A 15954-nucleotide genomic window follows, 5' to 3' on the forward strand; every position below is an offset into this window, starting at 1 on the left:
TTGTGAAAGATAATGTTACGCCAAGTAAAATGATACCCAACATGTCATGCTTAAAAATTGCGCCCGATCGTAGAATGGCGTCAAACTTTTACCCTTAAAAATCTCGATAGCCGACGTTTTAAAAAATTATATAGGTTGCATCTTTTGAGCTACAGAGGAGGTCTAGGGTTAGAATTATTGCTCTCGCTCTAAAGATCGCAGTGATACCTCACTTGTGTGGTTTGACCACCGTTTTCATATGCGGGCGCTACTCACGTATGCGTTCGCTTCTGCGCGCGAGCTCGTCGGGACGGGACGCTTTAAAAAAATTGTTTTGTGTTTTCTTATTTATTTTTATTTATTTTATTATTTTTTACACTGAAAAAAAAAATGATCACTTTTATTCCTATTACAAGGAATGTAAACATCCCTTGTAATAGAAAAAAGCATGACAGGTCCTCTTAAATATGAGATCTGGGGTCAAAAAGACCTCAGATCTCATATTTAGACTTAAATGCAAAAAAAAAGAAAATTTTGGCATTTGAAAAAATGACATTTAAAAAATGTTGCTTTAAGAAGCATGGGCGGGACTGACGTTTTGACGTCACTTCCGCCCTGTTATGCTATGGGGATGGGTGCCCTCACTCGCATCCCCACACAGCACGTGAAAGGTGCTCTCCCGCCGCCGATAATGGTGATCTCGCGGCGAATCCGCCGCGGAGACCACCGTTATCGTTTACAGGACCGCTCACGCTAAAGATGGATATCTCGGTTGTGGCAGCAGCTGCTGCCGTTACCGAGATATCCATCTTTAAAAAAAGGACGTATATCTGCGTGAGAAGTAGTTAAACTTTGTTAAAGAAAAGTACCCGTAAAATGTACATGAAGTGTAATAAGATTTATTAAACAAATGAGGATGAGTTTGTCAAAAAAAAAAGTCAGTTATTTTTTCAGCAGTTGCCAAGAAAAAAAAATGTCAGTTATTTTTTTGCCAGCAGATTTGAAATTTGACCTTTACAGAGCTAAAAATAGAACAACAGCTCATGCCAGTGTTATTACAGCTTTGTGATCTGAATCTCAGGACATGAATAAAATAATTATTATTATTTGTACATTAAACCTGAATAAATCATATGTAAGACAACACAGATATCCCAGATTTCCTTTTATTAGACCAAACAACAACAAAAAAAGTCCATATAAAATTCTGATACACAATAAATGGTTGTTGTTTATCAGCTACTGGAATGGACCTCATTTGCATATGGCAGTTATTGTCATGGCAACAGAACCCCAGCTGCAGAGAAACAAAACAACAGTGGGCAGAGCTATGTGACATCACAGCAGAACCCTTTATAAGGAGTCCCCAGCAGTTGCAGCTCAGACAGTAAGCAACCTTTGAGAGAAGAGGAAGCGATTCTGTGTTCTCTGCGTTGTTGATAATTTCTTTTAGAATGATGCAACTTTTTGCGAGAAATAAAATGTATCAGGTGCAGGATTCCCTGAAAACCATCACAGAGGAACCTGTTTTATTACTGGAAGTGGGTCCTTTAACAGAGGAACACCCACCTACCACCCAGCCTATAATACCTACCCCCCAGAAGGGTGGGTGTTGGGCAATTAGACAGCTATTGAAGAAGAAGAAGGGAAGATACAACATGAAGGATCCTCTGATTACCAACAAAGAGGAGAACGTTGGACTTCTCAGAGTGAACCCCATAAAAGGGGATCACCCATCTACCACCCAGCCCATAATACCTACCCCCCAGAAGGGTGGGTGCGGGGCAATTAGACAGCTATTGAAGAAGAAGAAGGGAAGATACAACATGAAGGATCCTCTGATTACCAACAAAGAGGAGAACGTTGGACTTCTCAGAGTGAACCCCATAACAGGGGACCGCCAGCCTGATGATACTGCCCCTCCAAGGGGTGAGGGTAGGGCAATTTGGCGGGGGGTCAGGGCAGCTCTGGCCAGAATCTGCCCCTTTTATCAACCAAAATCCACAGAAGACGACGCTGTTGGTAAGTATTATAATAGAGAATTACAACACAAACGTTCTGTAGGGTAAATGAATGCAGATATACAAGTGAGGGAAAACAAATATTTTGATCGGCTGCTGATTCTGTGACAAAGAAACGATCGGTCTATAATTTTATTGGTCGGTTTTTTATAACAGTGAGAGACGGAATAACAACAAAAATATCCAGAAAAACCCATTTCAAAAAAAGTTATAAATTGATTTTCATTTTAACCGCCCACTGTACATATACGTCGGCACTTTAAAGATGGATATCTCGGTAACAGCAGCAGCTACTGCCACAACCAAGATATCCATCTTTTCAAAGCCGGGCACTCCTTCCATAGACTCCCATGTTAAACAGTAATTTCTCTGGTGACTTTGTGGACCTGGTATTGGCCAGTCATAGGTCCCCTGGAACCCAATCTTGGCACACCTATAGCCCAATATCTCTTCTATAAGTGTGCAAAGTTTGTTGTCCGGGGGACCTATGGCCGGGGAGCACCGATTTTTCGAAGCCGGTCACCCCTTCCTTAGACTCCTATGTTAAACAGTCAATTCTCTGGTTATATTGGGGACCCGGTTCCGGCCGGTCGTAGGTCCCCTGGATCTGTAACATATACACACATGTAGCCCCATTTCTCCTCCACAAGTGTGCAAAGTTTGTTGTCTGGGGGACCTACGGCTGGGGAGCACCGATTTTTCAAACCCCGGCACCCCTTCCATAGACTCCAATGTTAAACGTCAGTCTAGTCATGGACACAGTGAGGCATGGGCACAGGGAGGCATGGGAACAGTGAGGCATGGGCACAGTGAGGCATGGGCACAGTGAGGCATGGGCCAAAGTCATTTATCCAGTGACTTTGGGGACCCGGTACCGACCAGTCGTAGGTCCCCTGGACCCAGATCTTGGCACACATGTAGCCCCATTTCTTCTCTACAAGTGTGCAAACTTTGTTGTCTGGGGAATCTACGGGGAGCATCGATTTTTCAAAGCGTCAGTCTAGTCATGGACACAGTGAGGCATGGGCACAGTGAGGCATGGGCCTAGTGAGGCATGGACACAGTGAGGCATGCACATGGACACAGTGATGCAAAGTGAGGCACAGTGAGGCATGCAGATGGACACCCTAGGCTTATACTCGAGTCAATACGTTTTCCCATTTTTTTTGTGGTTAAAGCGGAGTTCCGGCCACAATTTCACTTTTTAAATATAAATACCCCTGTAATACACAAGCTTAATGTATTCTAGTAAAGTTAGTATGTAAACTAAGGTCCGTTTTGTTAGGTTGTTACAGCATTTAGACACTTTATAAAATAGAAATTGACTGGGGCTATCTTAAGTGTGGGCATCATGAAGCCACACTGTATGACTTCCTGGATTTCAGCCTTACAGATCTCGCACATGCTCAGTGCTGCACAAGCAGTGTAATAGGTTTCAGATCAGGTTTCAGCACCTGTACTGTCCAAGTCACATGATTCTTCGAGACTGGGGAGTGCACAGACTCCTGGAAAGTTACACCCACTACATTCCCAGGAGTCTGTGCGGTGTAGGTTAGGAAGCTTAAGCACCTAGGTGCAGGAAGAGGGAAGATTAACTATTTTGCCTAGCAACAACACTTTGAAGGCATCTAAAAAAAAAAAAATTTTCTTAAAGGACTAATGACATTTTTTTAAAACTACTGATATAATGTTATATTTATGGGTGGAACTCCACTTTAACTACTAGCCGACCAGTCACCGTCATTATACGGCGGCAGGTCGGCTCTCCTGGGCGAGAGCCCGTAGCTATACGGTGGGTCTTTGAGAGGCCAATAGGGGCACGATCGCCGCCGGGCACCCGCGATTGCTCGTTACAGAGCGGGGACCGGGAGCTGTGTGTGTAAACACACAGCTCCCGGTCCTGTCAGCAGGGGAAATGCTGATCTTCGGTTCATACAATGTATGAACAGAGGATCAGTGTTTCCCCTAGTGAGGCCACCCCCCCCCACAGTAAGAACACACCCAGGGACATACTTAACCCCTTCCCCGCCCCCTAGTTTTAACCCCTTCACTGCCAGTGGCATTTTTATAGTAATCCAATGCATTTTTATAGCACTGATTGCTATAAAAATGCCAATAGTCCCAAACATGTGTCAAAAGTGTCCGAAGTGTCCGCCATAATGTCGCAGTACCGAAAAAAAATCGCTGATCGCCGCCATTACTAGTAAAAAATATATATTAATAAAAATGCCATAAAAATACCCCCTATTTTGTAAACGCTATAACTTTTGCGCAAACCAATCAATAAACGCTTATTGCGATTGTTTAACGAAAAATATGTAGAAGAATACGTATCGGCCTAAACTGAGGAAAAAAAAAAGTTTTTGTTATATATTTTTGGGGGATATTTATTACAGCAAAAAGTAAAAAATATTCATTTTTTTCAAAATTGACGCTCTATTTTTGTTTATAGCGCAAAAAATAAAAACCGCAGAGGTGATCAAATACCACCAAAAGAAAGCTCTATTTGTGGGAAAAAAAGGATGCCAATTTTGTTTGGAAACCACGTCGCACGACCGCGCAATTGTCAGTTAAAGCGGCGCAGTCCCGAATCGCAAAAAGTGCTCTGGTCTTTGGGCAGCAATATGATCCGGGGGTTAAGTGGTTAAATTAGGTGCCTTGGCTTATATTCGGGTCGGCTTATACTCGAGTATATGTGGTAAATATGAAAAAAGAAAGGCATTTACATGTCCATTCTGTGTAACATTAGTAAATGATGTGTAAATATCAGGAATATAAATAATTGTTTTATTTTTCTCTCTCCAGAACAAAATAACGACCCCATCACCACCAAAATACAGCCGACTACAGGAGATGGACCCACTACCAAGAACGAGGAAACCCAACCGGCTACAAACACCGAGGACAAGACAAAGCCAGTGGTTCCGATCCCCAGTGAAAGTGAGGAAACCCAACCAGCTACAGACACCGAGGACAAGAAAATTCCAGAGGTTCCAATCACCAGTGAGAGTGAGGAAACACAACCGACTACAGACATCGAGGACAAGAAAATTCCAGAGGTTTCAATCACCAGTGAGAGTGGGGAAACCCAACCAGCTACAGACACCGAGGACAAGAAAATTCCAGAGGTTCCAATCACCAGTGAGAATGAGGAAACCCAACCGGCGACAGACACCGAGGACATGAAAATTCCAGAGGTTCCAATCACCAGTCAGAGTGGGGAAACCCAACCAGCTACAGACACCAAGGACAAGAAAATTCCAGAGGTTCCAATCACCAGTGAGAGTGAGGAAACCCAACCGGCGACAGACACAGAGGACAAGAAAATTCCAGAGGTTCCAATCACCAGTGAGAGTGAGGAAACACAACCGACTACAGACATCGAGGACAAGAAATTTCCAGAGGTTCCAATCACCAGTGAGAGTGGGGAAACCCAACCAGCTACAGACACCGAGGACAAGAAAATTCCAGAGGTTCCAATCACCAGTGAGAGTGAGGAAACCCAACCGGCTACAGACACCGAGGACAAGAAAATTCCAGAGGTTCCAATCACCAGTGAGAGTGAGGAAACACAACCGACTACAGACATCGAGGACAAGAAAATTCCAGAGGTTCCAATCACCAGTGAGAGTGAGGAAACCCAACCAGCTACAGACACCGAGGACAAGAAAATTCCAGAGGTTCCATTCACCAGTGAGAGTGAGGAAACCCAACTGGCGACAGACACCGAGGACATGAAAATTCCAGAGGTTCCAATCACCAGTGAGTGTGGGGAAACCAAACCAGCTACAGACACCGAGGACAAGAAAATTCCAGAGGTTCCAATCACCAGTGAGAGTGAGGAAACCCAACTGGCGACAGACACCGAGGACAAGAAAATTCCAGAGGTTCCAATCACCAGTGAAAGTGGGAATACTCAATATTTCTCATTTACCACCCCCATAGACCGAATAGAAGGATGGACTTTAAAGCCCAGAGCACGACGGAGTGATCTGCTTTCATTCTACAGTGCATTATCTTCATTTGGTTCAATCCCAGATGCACTAGAAAGCGCTCCATCAAGCGATTCCGTTGACCCGTGGTGTAAACTATCATTGGAAAGTTTTAATTACCATGAAATGCTTGGATATGGGGCCTTCGGGAAGGTGGTGTTGGCCTCTCATTATGCCATGGAACAGCAGATGGCGATAAAAATAGTGAAAAAAAATTCACTTAAACATGACTTCAGTTCTGCTGTTATGGAGAAGAACATTCTAGAAGCTTGCATTGGCAGTCGATTCATCACTCATCTGTTTGGATCATTCCAGACGGAGGTAAGTCTTTTCATCTTTCCATTTCTTCATCTCTCTTTCCTGTACTGCGCCCCCCCCCTACTGATCCAGACCCCTTAAAACAATAATTTTGTGAATTTTTTGGGACGTCAGAACTTACACAGGGCTAAGCATCCCATTTTCCCCTGATGATAGTCTTATGCCGCGTACACACGATCGGATTTGGAAACCTTGGATGTTTTTTCCAATGGAATTCCACTCAAGCTTATCTTGCATACACACAGTCACACAAAAGTTCTCTGAACTTTTGACCGTCAAGAACGCCGGTGACGTACAACACTACGACGAGTCGAGAAAATTAACTTCAATGCTTCCGAAGCATGCGTCGGAAATTTTGCGCGTCGGAATTGCTACAGGCGATTGGAATTTTTTCCCTGTCTTAAAATTTGAGAACCAGCTCTCAAATTTTTGTTGGCGGAAAATCCGACAGGAATTTCCGACCAAAAGCTCACATCAGACTTTTCTTGTCGGAAAAATTCCAACCGTGTGTAAGGGGCATTAGTTCTTTTTCAATTAGTCCTTCAGCCAATAAGTGTTGAATTGTGAGAGGCCGAGGGGAGCTCCACCGTTGTGTCCCACACCAGGGCTCCGGCTGTAGTTCGGGAAGCAGTATAGTGGAACCTTGGATTGCGAGTAACGCGGTTAACGAGCGTTTTCGCAATGCGAGCGCTGTATTTTGAAAAATCCTAACTTGGTTTGCGAGCGTTGTCTCGCGAAAAAATGAGCAGGATTGAGGTGGGGGGGCACCAGAGCCGAATGGCGCCGATCGGTCCTTTCCGTCTGTTTCCAATGCTCTCCGGTGCCCCCCCCGCCTCTGGCCGCATGCGGTATTGCATGCCATTGTAGTCAATGCAGAACAAATTATTTTAGTTTCCGTTGACTTCAATGGGGAAACTCGCTTTGATATGCGAGTGCTTTGGATTACGAGCATTCTCATGGAACGGATTATGCTCGTAATCCGAAGTTCCACTGTATAGAGCAAAACTCTAGAGAGCTTTTTCCTAACTTGTGTGCATAACTCTGTATATTCTTCATCAACGTGAAATCGGGAAATGTCTATAATGTAACCTTTACCTCTTCTTTTCACACAGACTTATCTGGTCTTTGTCATGGAATTTATGAGTGGAGGAGAGCTTTGGGGATTGATGTCACGGAAATCTTTGTTGATGGAACAGAACACCATAAGGTAAGTCCGATGACGGGTCACGCTGGAGTCAGGGGTGTCTGACCACAGGCAGTGACATAACCCGTCCATCTATACCCTGTCCATCAGTATCCCGTCCATCCATACCACGTCCATCCATACCCTGTCCATCCATACCCTGTCCATCCATACCCCCGTCTATCCATACCATGTCCATCCAACCATACCCCGTCCATCCATACCCCATCCGTCCATACCCTGTCCATTCCACAACATGTCCATCCATACCACACCCAATCCATCCATACCATGTCCATCCATACCTTGTCTGTCCACATCACGTCTGTCCATAACCTTCCATCCATATCCCGTCCATCTATATCCCGTACATCCATACCCCTCTATCCATACCCCATCCATCCATAGCCCGTCCATCCATACCCCGTCCATGCATACCCCATCCATCCATACCACGTCCATCCATGTCACGTCCATCCATCCATACCCCTCCATTCATCCATACCCCTCCATCCATCCATAACCTGTCCATCCATACCCCGTCCATCCATACCACGTCCATCCATACCACATCCATCCATACCCTGTCCATCCATAACCTTCCAACCATACTCTGTCCATCCATAACCCTCCATCCATACCCTGTCCATCCATACCCCGTCCATCCATACCACGTCCATCCATACCCCTTCCATCTATATCCCGTACAGCCATACCCCGTCCAACCATAACCCTCCATCCATCCATACCCCTCCATCCAAACCCTGTCCATCCATAACCCTCTTTACTTTTAGCTTCTTTTCTGGTCTGTGACAATTTTGAATGCTAATTCATGTTTTTCTTTCTCCATCAGATTCATCACTGCGGAAATATTATGCGGCCTGCAATTCCTGCATTCTCGTCAGATCATACACAGGTAAGGATTGGATCAGCTGATTAATAATGCAAAATATAAAGCTGAACCCCAGGGGAAAAGAAAAACCCTGCCTTGTAGAGGGGCTCCCACCTCACTATAAGGGTTAAATGATTATTTATGCCTAGGGGGACCAATAGCAAGGACTTCTGCTGACCTTCTTCCCCGCCCCTCTTTTTCACCCTGAGGCTGTGGGGATTGGACTGTGAGAGTGGGGATTGGGTGAATAAACCGCCCTTTTATTGGTACACAAGGCCTAAACCATTGCAGTGTGGGGGGAGGCCTATTACATGGGTATTCCCCCCCCCCCCCACCAAATTCAGCTTTAATGGGTCACTCCACCATGATTGTTCTTGTAGTTATGGGTACGTAATGTTGGGTGCAATCACCCCTTGGCTTCTGGTATTTTTTTGGGTGAATCAGGAAGACTTTCCACCAGTTTCATGAGTTACCAGTTGTGTTGCCTCCCGTAAAGTCTCCTTCCATCCAATGCAGAAGTCTCCCTGCTCATGCCATAGTCTGCTTAATGTAGGATTCATACAAAATCCAGCAAGAGGAGTGAGAGCTCCTTGTGATGAATATAGCAGGTGGGCGGAGCTGTGAACCCCAGAACAGAGATCTTCTTGTAGGCTGATATAAAACAAGCCAATGTCCACCCATCAATCTTCATTCTTCTTTTGCATAGATGTATACTTTGTATCGTTTCCCTCTTAATATAAATGTAGGATATACAGAGCTAACTGTTCATTTTTTTTCTTCACAGAGATCTCAAACCGGAGAACATTCTACTGGACGGCGAAGGACATATCAAGATTGCAGATTTCGGCTTGTCTGTGGCTGGTGTCACCGAGTCCAATAGGATCACCGGACTTGCGGGTACACCGTTATACATAGCCCCAGAAGTAAGTTTTGTGACATTTTGATATTAGACTTAATTGTAATTATTATTGGATACAGAGAGGCCATAAAGGGGCTCCCCTTTCATTAAATGGAAAATTCCTCCACTGGCAGGGGCGGACTGCCCATTCGGGCCCTGCCTGAGGGCCCCATGCTACTAGGGGGCCCCATCAGGGTTGCCAGTCTCAGTAAAACCAGGGACAGTATGTGAAAATCTGTGTTTTTAAAAAAATCTCAAGATTATAGCTGCTCCGCCTCTCCAGTGCCGTTTCAGTGTGTGCATGTGTATTCTGTGTGTGTATACTATGTATGTATACTGTGTGTGTGTGTGCATGTGTACTGTGTGTGTAAACTGTGTGAATCTTAGCACAATTTTTAGGACTCCTGGAAGGCTTCATACATCACATACACTATATTGTCAAAAGTATTGGGACACCTGCTTTACATGCACATAAACTTTAATGGCATCCCAGTCTTAGCCGGTAGAGTTCAATATTAATTTGGCCCCGTCCTTTGCAGCTAGAACCTGTTATATCTGCAAAAGGTGGGCCAACTCAATATTGAACCCTCTGGACCAAGACTGTGATGCCGTTAATGTTTATGCATGTGTAAAGGCTGGCGTCCCAATTCTTTTGACAATATAGTGTACGTCAGCATGGAGTCATCTCTGTCCTCTGCCTGGCTCAGGAATGTTCTCATACTTATTTCTCTCTCTCCTTTTTGTTTCTACAGGTAATTTACAACGAGCCGTACTTCACAACGGCGGACTATTTCTCCTTGGGAGTGATCGTATACGAGATGGCCTTCGGCGAGAATCCCTTCTGTCTCGGCATAATGCCCGCCGATTACATATTGATGGCAATAATAAATAATGATCCCTATTATCCAGAAGACATGGACTACTTCCTCTTTGACCTCCTAAGAAGTGTGAGTATACTCGGAACTTTACCTAATTTTATCTGATACAAATCTGTTCCAGATTTCTATGGGGGGGGGGGCATCCGAGCCGAGCCGCAGCTCTGGTTTGTCCATTCAGACATGGAGCTGTGGTTCGGCACCGCCCCCTCTCTCTCTCCTGATTGGCTAACTCACTTTGATTGACAGAAGCGGGAGAGCCAATGGCGCTGCTGCTGTGTCTCAGCCAATCAGGAGGGAGAGTCCCGGATGGGCCGAGACATTTGTGGGCATCGCTGGATAGATAGGGTACCATACTACGACCCGATCCAATCATGGCCTCAGTTGCAGGTCTTATGGAAGCTGAAATATGTCACCGTCAGACTCAAATATTAAAGTGGCGGGTTTCTTTTTGTTGTTGACACATTGTTATTGTTCTTTGTTTCTTATTATCTTTCATTCTTCTCTACAGCTCCTGTGTAAGGACCAAGAAGAGCGAACACGCCTTGTAAGTGACATCAGACGCCACGATTATTTCCAGGGGATCGACTGGGCCGACTTAGAGGAAGGAAAGTCACCCTCGCCATTGCAATCGGCAACAGTAAGTAGACCAATCATCCTGCTTTATTTACATGGTGATGCCGCCAGTAACACACTTCCCTGTCCTGGGGGGGGGGGGGGTGACAGGGTCTCCGCAGCTGCAGGAGAGGGGGGTGAGGGCCACATGAAATGGCCTAATGGGCCAGATTTAGCCTGCAAACCTTCTATTTAACACACAATTGCCCGGATTCACATACATTGGCGCATATTTATGCTGGCGTAGCGTATCTAATATACGCTACACCGACGTAGCGCAGAGAGGCAAGCACCGAATTCACAAAGCACTTGCCTCCCAAACTGCGCTGGGTTCCCTCGGCGTAAGCCGTTGTAGGTGGAAGTGGGCGTGACCCCATGAAAATGATGGTCCGAGTGCCATCCAAGTACTTAAAACGAATGGCGCATGCGCCGTCCCGTGGACGTATCCCAGTGCGCATGCTCACAATCACGTCGGAACTACTCCCTAAGATACGACGGATCACTGCCTACGAGGTGAACGTAACCTACGCCCAGTCCTATTCACGTACTACATAAACGACGTAAAATATGACGGCTGTGTTCCCTGGTCCATACCTTTGCATGGGTTGCGCCTCATATATGGGGAATAACTTTACGCCGGACGTACGACTTACGCAAACCGCGTATATTATGCGCCAGGCGCAAGTACGTTCGTGAATCAGCGTACCTCCCTCATTTGCATATGTGCATAGAAAATCAACGGGAGCGGCAAATGCGCCCAGCGTAAATATGCACCCACGATACGACGGCTTAGGCAAGTTACGTCGGTCGTAGGAAGCCTCTTTTTAGGCGTATCTCAGTTTGTGGGCACGGCGCATGGATACGACGGCGCATATTTACACTTATGCGGCGTATCTCGAGATACGTCGGCGTAAGTGCTTTGTGAATCCGGGCCATGGTCTCTAGATATACTTTAATGGTGTGTTGATGCCGTGCAATACTTCTTCTCACCACTAGAAGGAGCCTTCTTGGTGTAATCCGCAGCACATCAGAGTTGGGGGGTCACCAAGCTTTCTTACCATTTTCTGTATCAGTCAGAAGCTCTGAATTTCTTTTCCTTTTTTTTCCAGATGAATAAGAAACTGATCTATAGAGGAATGAAGATGGCGGAATTCATGACCAGCGTAGACCTGGATCCTCCAATACAAGCCAAGGACCAGAAGAACTTTGACGGCTTCTCCTACATGAGCGACAGCATGAGGCTGCAGATACTGGCCACCCCTCCTCCACCACCAGAGAGCCAGTTGTTTCTGCAATAGGGTCTTGGCATGCATAATGCAGTAGAACCAACCACCATCTGGGAAGACGCTCGGATTTGGAAGGCCCTCACATCCGGAACAATAACATAAAACATCTGTTGTATTCATCATTTACATAAGAAAAGACATAAAGTATAAAAAAAATAATTGTGCTGACAACCATTGACCTCCCTTCCCCAACCAAGACATGTCTCTCCAAGGCGCGATCGGCTTCTTCAGGAGGCATACACGTCTCTCTGAGGCGAAATCGGCTTCTTCAGAAGGATAATGGAGCTTCTGTGTCTTTGCATCTCCTGCGTCCCAATTGAAATCAATGGGACTGCCTGCACCAGGAGGCGTGGAACACCTGAGCTTCCCCATATGGGAAAACACAACCTTTCACGGACATAGATGCTGCTCCCAATCTGACATACGTGTGGGTGTAGGAGCATGGATGCACACTGTCTGCATTCGGGGGCCGTGAGCCTACACCCGCACAGATCTAAGATTAGGATCAGAATCTGTGTCCATACATCTGCTGCATCCCAATTATCCATCGATGGGACTGCCTGCACCGGGGTGCATGGACCACCTGTGCATCCCCATTTCAAATTGGGAGCAGCGTCTGTGTCTGCGTCTCCTGCATTCCAACAGCCATCAACGGGACTGCCTACACAGGACACAGACACTGCTCCCAATCTGACATGCGTGCGGGTGTAGGAGCGCGGATGCACACTGTTTGCATTCGGGGCCGTGCACCCATACCCACACACATGTCAGATTGGGAGCGGCATTAGTGTCTTTGCATCTCAATTGCCATCAATGGGACTGCCTGCACCGAGAGGCATGGACCACCTAGGTGATCCCAGGAAAAGTGGAAATGAGTACCTGTCACAACGAGGTACCTGCCTCCACCCCCCCCCCCCCCAAAAAAAAATGAATGAGACTGCCTGCACCGAGAGGCATGGAACACCTGTGCATCCCCATTTCAAAAACACAGACGCTGCTTCACAGAGACAGACGCTGCTCCCAACCTGACATGTGTGTGGGTGTAGGTGCGCGGATGCACACTGTTTGCATTCGGGGCCGTGCACCCACACCCGCAAACATGTCAGATTGAGAGCAGCGCCTGTGTCCGTATATCTGCTGCATCCCAATTACCATCAATGAGACTGCCTGCACTGAGAGGCATGGAACACCTGTGCATCCCCATTTTGAAGACACAGGCGCTGCTTCACGGACACAGACGTTGCTCCCAATCTGACATTGGGACTACTTCCTCTTTGAACTCCTAAGAAGTGTGAGTATACTCGGAACTTTACCTAATTTTATCGGATACAAATCTGTTCCAGATTTCTATGGCGGGGGGGATCCGAGCCGAGCCGCAGCTCTGGTTTGTCCATTCAGACATGGAGCTGTGGTTCGGCACTGCCCCCTCTCTCTCTCCTGATTGGCTAACTCACTTTGATTGACAGAAGCGGGAGAGCCAATGGCGCTGCTGCTGTGTCTCAGACAATCAGGAGGGAGAGTCCCGGATGGGCCGAGACATTTGTGGGCATCGCTGGATAGATAGGGTACCATACTACGATCCGATCCAATCATGGCCTCAGTTGCAGGTCTTATGGAAGCTGAAATATGTCACCGTCAGACTCAAATATTAAAGTGGCGGGTTTCTTTTTGTTGTTGACACATTGTTATTGTTCTTTGTTTCTTATTATCTTTCATTCTTCTCTACAGCTCCTGTGTAAGGACCAAGAAGAGCGAACGCGCCTTGTAAGTGACATCAGACGCCACGATTATTTCCAGGGGATCGACTGGGCCGACTTAGAGGAAGGAAAGTCACCCTCGCCATTGCAATCGGCAACAGTAAGTAGACCAATCATCCTGCTTTATTTACATGGTGATGCCGCCAGTAACACACTTCCCTGTCCTGGGGGGGGGGGGGTGTGACAGGGTCTCCGCAGCTGCAGGAGAGGGGGGTGAGGGCCACATGAAATGGCCTAATGGGCCAGATTTAGCCTGCAAACCTTCTGTTTAACACACAATTGCCCGGATTCACATACATTGGCGCATATTTATGCCGGCGTAGCGTATCTAATATACGCTACACCGATGTAGCGCAGAGAGGCAAGCACCGAATTCACAAAGCACTTGTCTCCCAAACTGCGCTGGGTTCCCTCGGCGTAAGCCGTTGTAGGTGGAAGTGGGCGTGACCCCATGAAAATGATGGTCCGAGTGCCATCCAAGTACTTAAAACGAATGGCGCATGCGCCGTCCCGTGGACGTATCCCAGTGCGCATGCTCACAATCACGTCGGAACTACTCCCTAAGATACGACGGATCACTGCCTACGACGTGAACGTAACCTACGCCCAGTCCTATTCACGTACTACATAAACGACGTAAAATATGACGGCTGTGTTCCCTGGTCCATACCTTTGCATGGGTTGCGCCTCATATATGGGGAATAACTTTACGCCGGACGTACGACTTACGTAAACCGCGTATATTATGCGCCAGGCGCAAGTACGTTCGTGAATCAGCGTATCTCCCTCATTTGCATATGTGCATAGAAAATCAACGGGAGCGGCAAATGCGCCCAGCGTAAATATGCACCCACGATACGACGGCGTAGGCAAGTTACGTTGGTCGTAGGAAGCCTCTTTTTAGGCGTATCTCAGTTTGTGGGCACGGCGCATGGATACGACGGCGCATATTTACACTTATGCGGCGTATCTCGAGATACGTCGGCGTAAGTGCTTTGTGAATCCGGGCCATGGTCTCTAGATATACTTTAATGGTGTGTTGATGCCGTGCAATACTTCTTCTCACCACAAGAAGGAGCCTTCTTGGTGTAATCCGCAGCACATCAGAGTTGGGGGGTCACCAAGCTTTCTTACCATTTTCTGTATCAGTCAGAAGCTCTGAATTTCTTTTCCTTTTTTTCCAGATGAATAAGAAACTGATCTATAGAAGAATGAATATGGCGGAATTCATGACCAGCGTAGACCTGGATCCTCCAATACAAGCCAAGGACCAGAAGAACTTTGACGGCTTCTCCTACATGAGCGACAGCATGAGGCTGCAGATACTGGCCACCCCTCCCCCACCACCAGAGAGCCAGTTGTTTCTGCAATAGGGTCTTGGCATGCATAATGCAGTAGAACCAACCACCATCTGGGAAGACGCTCGGATTTGGAAGGCCCTCACATCCGGAACAATAACATAAAACATCTGTTTTATTCATCATTTACATAAGAAAAGACATAAAGTATAAAAAAAATAATTGTGCTGACAACCATTGACCTCCCTTCCCCAACCAAGACCTCCATACATGTCTCTCCAAGGCGCGATCGGCTTCTTCAGGAGGCATACACGTCTCTCTGAGGCGAAATCGGCTTCTTCAGAAGGATAATGGAGCTTCTGTGTCTTTGCATCTCCTGCGTCCCAATTGAAATCAATGGGACTGCCTGCACCAGGAGGCGTGGAACACCTGAGCATCCCCATATGGGAAAACACAACCTTTCACGGACATAGATGCTGCTCCCAATCTGACATACGTGTGGGTGTAGGAGCATGGATGCACACTGTCTGCATTCGGGGGCCGTGAGCCTACACCCGCACAGATCTAAGATTAGGATCAGAATCTGTGTCCATACATCTGCTGCATCCCAATTATCCATCTATGGGACTGCCTGCACCGGGGTGCATGGAACACCTGTGCACCCCCATTTCAAATTGGGAGCAGCGTCTGTGTCTGCATCTCCTGCATTCCAACTGCCATCAATGGGACTGCCTGCACAGGACACAGATGCTGCTCCCAATCTGACATGTGGGTGTGGGTGTGCGGATGCATACTGTTTGCATTCGGGGGCCGTGCACCCACACCCGCACACATGTCAGA

This window comes from Rana temporaria, chromosome 2 (assembly GCF_905171775.1).
Source record: "Rana temporaria chromosome 2, aRanTem1.1, whole genome shotgun sequence".
NCBI lineage: Eukaryota > Metazoa > Chordata > Amphibia > Anura > Ranidae > Rana > Rana temporaria.